Here is a 9,355-nt window from a genome sequence, read left to right on the forward strand (position 1 = left end):
ATTTTTCTAATAGATTTTTCCTGATGCTCAAGAAACTTGCCATCAACTTGATAAGTAAACATCCTTATTTGGAATCATTAGCTTATCCTGGCCTGAGTGGAAAAATAGCTTACAGAAGACAAACAAGCTCCTACAGAACTCTCTCATCTATGGGTACCACACAAAAATACAAGTCTCTTGTGCCATGACATAGATGATTTAAAATGGTATTTCTAAGAATGATACATGCTTATGAGTCCAAAATCCAAAGAGTTCTATCAACCACTCTGCCCTCACCTTATCCAACATAATGTAGTTCAATCGATTTCCAAAAATGTCATTAACTTGAAGATTTCTGAAACTTTTTCAGGTTTCTCACTCTTATTTTGCAGCTCATTTCCCTTACAAGGGCATATAAAAGTACCTGTGTTTTTCTGCACATCAGTTTCAATAAGCACAATGTCATCAATACAGTGATTCAGTGTGATGTTTGCAAATGTTTGCAGAATGTCAAGTCAATCAAGGTCCCTTTGGACTACATTATAACAGAGAGCAGAATTAACATAGCCCTGGGGTAGGCTAGTGAGTGTGAACTGCGGTGCCTCCATGTGAATGCATGCTATTTTGGTCACCTTTCATGATGGGGATTGACAAAATGTAGTCACCAGATCCATAGTCACATCCAAATTACAGAGGCTGTGACAGTACGTTCGAGTGCAGACATTACATCAGCACAGCACTGTCATTGGATTTATCACTAGGTTACACTTTCAGCAGCCAACTGTCATTCATTATCCATTCAGATTTTGCAGTGGTTATACTGGTCAACATAACAGGCTGTGATGGGACCATCACCCCTGATAAAGTATCAGTTATCCTTGTGACATTGGCCAGTATGCAGTACTATTTTCTGATTAAACATAGCTCAAAGAAGGTGGAGGAAAGAGATTGCAGTTACTCTCAAAAGCTTGCATTTGACTTTCCAACTAAAGTAGCTTTTTGTCTATATTCCAGAGAGCTCTATGAGGACAGTAACTACAGGTGTGGTCATTGTAACTGCTACAATATCGGTTACTAGTTTTTATACAAGAAATCAATTTAGAGTGACCTTCCTATATCTCTGGTTTCATTATTATCTCAGATTCTGTATCCAACTGCTCTGAAAAAATTGGTACATTCTTTTTTCCTCTCTCTGCAGTAACTAGTACTTTGCCATATTTGTGATAAATATTTCTTGCCCATTTTTGCAGTAGCATTTCAGAGACCATCTTAAAGGATACAAATTTTTCTCTTCATTTTCTGGTCTCTAGGTCTCAAAACTGGCTCAGGCAGATGTAGAAATTAGAAAAGGATTTCTCCATTTTGGTAATGGATATCAGTTTCTGCCCACTGACTTTAGATCTACTTTGGTGATATAAATAAAAAATACTTTATTGCCAACATACCCTGTATCTTGAACATCATAGTCTGCTAGCCATTGCTACAACTTCTTATAATACAAGGTTGAACTACAGTGAAGCCTCTGGTGTTACTGACTCTTGTGGTAATTGCATTATTTCCATCTAGTTCTGTTATTTTATAAGTAATTTCCGACTTGTACTATGTGCTTACACTGTGACCTCTACACTAGGTGTGTCAGCATGTGTCCTTCATGTAATTAACCCTCTACTATTCTTGTTTGCAATATGCACATTAGGGAAGTGTTGTAGTGTTTTGTTGAATAAGTCATTTGCTCCTATAGATGGGTTAGATATCTTCCCACACCTGATAGCTTAGGAATTGACTTTTATTCCAGCCAAGATGTGAAGCTATGGGGGCAATTTTGATAAAGAAATTACATAAACTGACACATTCACATTCATTTGTAAAGATCCCATAGTTATCAAAGTCACGCTTCTAATGGGTCACAAAAATAATTGTAGATATAGAAGCCAACAAATTTTAAAAAAACCCTGGGTCATTCTAACAGCTAGATTTCAGGAAGATAAAAAGAACCCAAGAAATAAAGCAGAAAAGGTCAGGTAAAGAGCTAACAAAAAAATCTGGTGGCCTTGGTGTCTTCAGAAACAAAGTAAAAGAGATTGTTCAAGAAGAAAAACAGAGGGAGGTAAGATGGCGGACTAGAGGGCGACTGCATTTCATGTTGCTCCAGGATGCAGGATTCACAAGAGGAGATAGTGAGAGACTTGGGACCAACTCAAAGCCGCCGGGTGAGTCTCTCCCTTTGGGGAGGCGTCCAGGGTGGGGCGGTAGCCCCGGAACGCAGGGAACTTTGTGAAGTAGAGTTGCCCGGCGTGACGCCCCTCCCCCCACTGGAGCGGTAAACACGGACAGCGGGGAACATCGTGCAGGTGGCCGCTCAGCACAGCGCTTGGACTCGGAGTAACCACTGGGGCTCCTGGCGGCTGCCTGAGGAGGAGCTGCGTGGGGAGCTGTTTGGACTCAGAACGATCACTTCTGAACACCCAGGGGGGTTGCCCGGAGGAAGAGGAGAAGTGCGGCGGGTCACTTGGTCTAGGAGTGACTGCATCAGAGCCACAGGCGGTTGCCAGAGGAGGAGGCTAGTGATGAGTTGTTTGGACTCAAAGCGACCACTCCTGAACACCGGTGGCCTGCCTGGAGGAGGAGCGCGGTGGGTCCCTTGGTCTCCGAGGGACCGCTCCTGAACACCCGGGGGGCTACCCTGAGGAGGAGGAGGAACAGGGCAGGTCACTTGGACTCGGAGTGACTGCCTAGGACTACAGGCGGTTGGCGGGAGGAGGAGAAGCGAAGTGAGTTTCTTGGACTACTAGTGACTGCGTCGGACACCAGGCGGCTCTGTCTGAAGGAAGAAGTGTGTGGCAGGTCTCTGGGTCCGGAGATATTGTACGGGGCTCCAGGTGGTGGTCAGAGGATGGGGCTGCATAGCCAGGCGATTAGTTGCAGAGCAGGGTCCAGGACGGTTTCTTGGTAGAAGAGCTGCACAGAGACACGCCTAGGGGTGGAGCGAAGTGTCCAGGAACTGCGGGCAGATTCTCTGAAGAGAGGCAGGCTAAGGAGACTCGTCTGCAATGGGTGAAGTGAGGCTCCCAGGTCAGGAGGTAGGTCCGGATCCCTGGGATCTTTGCAGAGGAAGACAGCCAAGCCCACGCGGTAGGTTGTAGATTGAGGGGAACTCTAGGAGGGGAAGTGACCAGCAAGACCTCCGCACCAGGTGAGTCTTCCCTGCTGGGTGAAGTTTTCCCACAAGGACGGTTATAAACCAGAGACACAGGCACAACACAGGCCATGCCTCAGTCCGCAGCCTAATTCCCTTTGGATGACCATTGGTCAACAAGGGGAGGCACCTCTGCCCACTAGCAGGGAATATTCCCCACTGAAGACCATTTTGAAAATCTATATCCAAAAAAATAGAAAATTTCGAAGATATCAACAAGTTTCTAGAGACATATGAATTGCCTAAACTGAACGAGGAGGACATACACAATTTAAAAGACGATCTCAAGTAATTAAATAGAGAAGTCATCAAAGCCTACCAACAAAGAAAAGTCCATGACAGATGGGTTCTCAGCCGAGAGTTCTACAAAAACCTTTAAAGAAGAGATCATTCCAATACTTCTCAAAGTATCCATAAAATAGAGAGGAGGGAACCCTCCCAAATTCATTCTATGAAGCCAATATTACCCTGATACCCTAAACCAGACACAGACACATCAATGAAAGAAAATTTCAGACCAATATCTTAATGAACATTGATGCAAAATTCTCAACAAAATTTTAGCAAATGCATACAAAAACATATTTAAAAAGATAGTGCACCCTGATCAAGTGGGTCTCATCCAAGGGATGCAAGGTTGGTTCAACATCAGGAAATCAATAAATGTAATTCACCATATCAATAGACCTTAAAGTCAAGAATCACATGATTATTTCGATAGATGCAGGAAAAAGCATTTGATAAAATACAGCACCCCCTTCATGCTCAAAACACTAGAAAAAATAGGGATAGTGGGAACATTCCTTAACATTGTAAAGGCCATCTATGCTAAGCCCATGGCTAATATTCATTCTAAATGGTGAAAAACTGAAAGCATTCCCCTAAAAACTGGAACAAGGAAGGGATGCCCTCTTTCACCACTTCTTTTCACTTTGGTCTTTGAAACTCTAGCCAGAGCAATTAGACAGACCAAAGAAATTAAAGTGATACGAATAGGAAAGAAGAACTCAAACTATCCCTATTGCTGATGATATGATTATATACTTAGAGGAACCAGGAAATTCCACCAGAAACTTTTAGATCTTATAAGTGAATTCAGTAAAGTAGCGGGATATAAGATCAATGCACATAAATCCAAAGCATTTTTATACATAAGCGATGAATCTTCAGAAAGAGAAATCAGGAAAACTACCCCATTCACAATAGCTTCGAAAAAAATAAAATACTTGGGAATCAATCTCACAAAAGAGGTGAAAGACCTCTACAATGAGAACTACAGAACACTAAAGAAAGAAATTAAAGAAAACCTTAGAAGATGGAAAGATCTCCCATGTTCTTGGATAGGAAGAATTAATATGGTCAAAATGGCTATACTACCAAAAGTGCTATACAGATGCAATGCAATTCCAATTAAAATCCCAATGATGTACCTTGCAGAAATAGAGCAAGCAATTATGAAATTCATCTGGAAGAATAAAAAACCCAGAATAGCTAAAGCAATTCTTGGCAGAAAGAGTGAAGCAGGGGGTATCGCAATACCAGATCTTCAACTCTACTACAAAGCAATAGTAACAAAAACGGCATGGTATTGGTACCAAAATAGAAAGGTGGATCAATGGTACAGAATAGAGGACACGGACACAAACCCAAATAAATACAATTTTCTCATACTAGACAAAGGGACCAAAAATATGCAATGGAAAAAAGATAGCCTCTTCAACAAATGGTGCCTGGAGAATTGGAAATCCATATGCAACAGAATGAAACTAAACCCATATCTCTCACCGTGCACAAAACTAAACTCAAAATGGATTAAGGACCTCGGAATCAGACCAGAGACCCTGCATCTTACAGAAGAAAAAGTAGGTCCAGATCTTCAACATGTCGGCTTAGGACCAGACTTCCTCAACAGGACTCCCATAGTACAAGAAATAAAAGCAAGAATCAATAACTGGGATAGATTCAAACTAAAAAGCTTTCTCTCAGCAAAGGAAACTATCAGCAATGCGAAGAAAGAGCCTACAGAGTGGGACAAAATCTTTGCCAATCATACTTCAGATAGAGCACTAATCTCCAGCATCTATAAAGAACTCAAAAAACTCTACACCAAGAATGCAAATAATCCAATCGACAAATGGGCTAAGGAAATGAATAGACACTTCACAGAAGAAGATCTACAAGCAATCAACAAACATATGGAAAAATGTTCAACATCTCTAGTAATAAGAGAAATGCAAATCAAAACCACCCTAACATTCCATCTCACCCCAATTAAAATGGTGATTATCAAGAATACAAGCAACAACAGGTGTTGACGAGGATGTGGGGAGAAAGGTACACTCTTACATTGCTGGTGGGGCTGCAAATTAGTGCAGCCACTCTGGAAAGCAGTGTGGGAGACTCCTTAGAAAACTTGGAATGGACCTACCATTTGACCCAGCTATCCCACTCCTCGGCCTATACCCAAAGGACTTAAAATCAGCATACTACAGAGATACAGCCACATCAATGTTCATGGCTGCTCAGTTCACAATAGCCAGATTGTGGAACCAACCTAGATGTCCTTCAATTGATGAATGGATAAAGAAACTGTGGCATATATATACAATGGAATATTACTCAGCCATAAAGAATGATAAAATTATGGCATTTGCAGGCAAATGGATGAAATTGGAGAATATCATGCTAAGTGAGATAAGCCAATCTCAAAAAACCAACGGACAAATGATATTGCTAATAAGTGGATGATGACACATAATGGGGGTGGGAGGGGTTAGTGTTAGGGTTAGAGTTAGGGTTAGGGAGAGGGCAAGAATGGAGGAAGGAAGGACTGTATAGAGGGAAAATAGGGGTGGGAGGAATGGGGAGGAAGGGAAAATATAACAGAATGAATCAACCAATATTACCCTATGTAAATTTATGATTACACAAATGGTATGCCTTTACACCATGTACAAACAGAGAAACAACATGTATCCCATTTGTTTACAATAAAAAAAAAAAAAAGAAGAAAAACAGTGCCTGGCGAGGTGGTGCAAACCTGTAATCCCAGTAGCTCAGGAGATTGAGAGAGGAGAATCAGGAGTTCAGAGCAGCCTCAGAAACTCAGTGAGGCCCTAAGCAACTCAGCCAGACCCTGCGCCTAAATAAAATACAGAAAAAGGCTGAGGATGTGGCTCAGTGGGTAAGTGCCCTTGCATTCAATCCCTGATATAAAAAAAAAAAAAAAAAAGGAGAAAAAAAAATGCTCATATGGTCAAAAATAGCATATAAAACAAGTAAAATAAAGACAGAATTTGCCATTAGATACAGTAAAGTATAGGTCTTTGGAGATATTTACAAAAGAAATTTAGAATAATGGGGATGGTAAAAGACTGGTATAAATTTCAGATATAATGGTAGGATTGAAATTTGATAAAAGAGTATAGGAAATTATTTTAAGGCAGATACTAAGTGACAACAGAATTGAATGTGCAAATTACAAAAATAATTTTTAAATTAGAAAATTAGTTTTATTTAATAATAGTTTTATCAGGTAGGCTAATTTATACTGTGATACCAAATTATATTAATTTGCTTTCAATAACAAAAATGTCATTTCACTCATGTTACAATACATCCTATATATTGTGTAGGCTCTCCTCTATTTGATATTTGCTCCAGTATCCTGCTGGGTGAGAGCTTCCTTCTGAAACAATGTTGAGTTTTTGATAGAAGGAAAAAGAACATGATATATTATGAATAATGTTTATTTGAAATTGGATTTAAACTAATAAACTCTATAAAACCTTTACAAAGCACTTCAAAACATTCAATCAGGCAATGTAAGTCACTTGGTATGCCTCTTTTCTAAGACTAAATGGACATCTCTCCATAGAAAAAGCACTGGTATTTGTGAGCATTTTACTACCTACACATTATTATTGGAAGGTATATTTCTGGTGTTACCATATTATCTAAAATCAATTTTGTTACATATTTCCACCTGTGCATCTTGAATATATTTATGTCGTTAGTCCAAAGAACCCCACATTTTCTAAATTAAATAATCACTCAGGGTTAGGAGAGTGGAAAATGCCTGTAAACCCAGTGACTTGGGAGGCTGAGGCAGGAGAATTACACAAGGTCAGCATCAGCATCTTAGTAAGACTCTGTCTCAAAATAAAAAAAATGTGGCTCAGTGGTAAACTGCCCATGGTTTCAATCCCAAAATATAGCTTCTACTATTACCACTGTTACTACCACCACCACAAATAATAATAATCACTCTGGGTTTTTTAGTAACACAAATTCAAGGAACCTTCCTCTGTTCTTTTCTCTAAAGCCTAGTGGTCTGTTTGTTTTCAGAGAACAACAGGAGATTCTCATGATCAGAAAAATCAGTCCATGAGAAAGAGCAAATGGTAAATAGTGGTGCAAAAAAGTGTGATTAAGTTCAGCTTCTTCATATGACATGCAAATTTTGTTAAATTTCAACAAACTTTACTAATCATATTGTTTTCTTACAGTTAAAATATAGAGATTTATACCAGAACTCAATATAGAAACCAATTAAATTTTTTTTCTGTTACATAATTGAAGTTTCACTAGATAAATGACTTAATTCTATGTGTAAGTATACAAATAACCATAGAAGCAAATAATAAATTATCACTTATTGAATGCTTTTTATACAGCTTGCATTATGGTAAGCAATTTACATCTTATTTAAAACATTATAATCTCTGTTTTATAATAAGAAAATTCTGATGTGGATGGTTTTTATAACTTGATCAGATTCAGATGGTTACTGAGTGATAGGAAGTATGCAAACATGGAGGTCTTTCAAATGTGTGCATGCAAGACTTTGCCTCAGGGATATGAGGGAAGGGAAGGGGATGATATTATATGATTACACAGATTTATAAATGTATACTTGAGAAAGAAAGACAAAAAGAAACAGATCAAAAATTATATGTATACAACAGGACAAAGGACAAAGGAGAAATAAAGTTTATATTTTATCTCAAGAAAGAGAAAGCCTTTATATATTAACTATACCATGTGACCCAAACTTCTATTTTAAGATTAGGAAATTGGGGCCTAAGGCAGTGACTGTATACACATTTAGAAAGAAAAGTAACCTAAATTCATTGTTTTGAACATCTTCTATTCAGAGTTTTTTGTTTGTTTAGATTTCTCTTTATCAAATGAGTTGTTAGCTTAAACCTGGCTTCCTGGCTGGTGTATTAGATGGTGATACTGGATGTTCAAAATCAGAAATTAATGAAGTCCAGTGCTTCGCCCCAATGAAAATATGTCTTACGACTTTAGTCTTGTCAGCACATAATGTACCTTTTTCAGATTTCAGAACATTTCCAATAGAAATCTCTGCCCCGGTGTTCTTTCTAGTACATGCAGGCAATTCTGTTCCAAATTCAAATGTGTCATCAAGGATATATTCTCCACCATTCCATCTAAAGAACTTCTAAGATTTCTTCATGTTTAGTTCTTTCTTTCCCATAACAATTATAATTAATTTGAATCATCCTCTTTATCTTTTCTTTGCTAATATTAGTCTTCTCCAATGAAGAATGAGTTTGTAAGCTCAGAGATTATTCCAATCTTCATCATTGTGATACCAGACTTGGCAATGAGGATTGGGTCCTCATTCCCCCTGATGTTGAAGATTAGATAGCCACAAAACGCTGAGGCAGTCAAAGAAAACAAATTTTATTGAAGGACATAACAGAGACAGACTTCTCCAGAGAGAAGGGACCTTGGAGTTGTGCCCATGGGACGGGCATGTTTTGCATTTTTATAGATGCCGCCCCCCCCATTTTCTTTCCTGTCTATGTGACCTCAGGGTGGGAAAAGAGCCACCAGTGGGGTGCCTCTACCTCCCCTCCATAACATCCTAAAAGGCAGGAAAAAAAGTCAACCAGGAAGTATTCATTAGCAACTCCTTGTGTTGGGAAGAGTGATTCCCTGGAGGTGTTGGTAACCAGTTGAGAAGGGGCAGTACTCTAGAGTTGTTAACTTTTTATTTCCTTTTCTTTGAATTAGCCCCCATCATCATTCTGACTTGATCATTTATCTTCTACTCTGACTACCTATCCTTTCCCCCTGTCTCATTCCCTTCTCTGATTAAGGGAACCCTTACTGCTATAAGGGGAAAATGGGTGATGACCACTCTGGCTG

The sequence above is a fragment of the Sciurus carolinensis genome, chromosome 3 (assembly GCF_902686445.1).
Source record: "Sciurus carolinensis chromosome 3, mSciCar1.2, whole genome shotgun sequence".
Taxonomy (NCBI): Eukaryota; Metazoa; Chordata; class Mammalia; order Rodentia; family Sciuridae; genus Sciurus; species Sciurus carolinensis.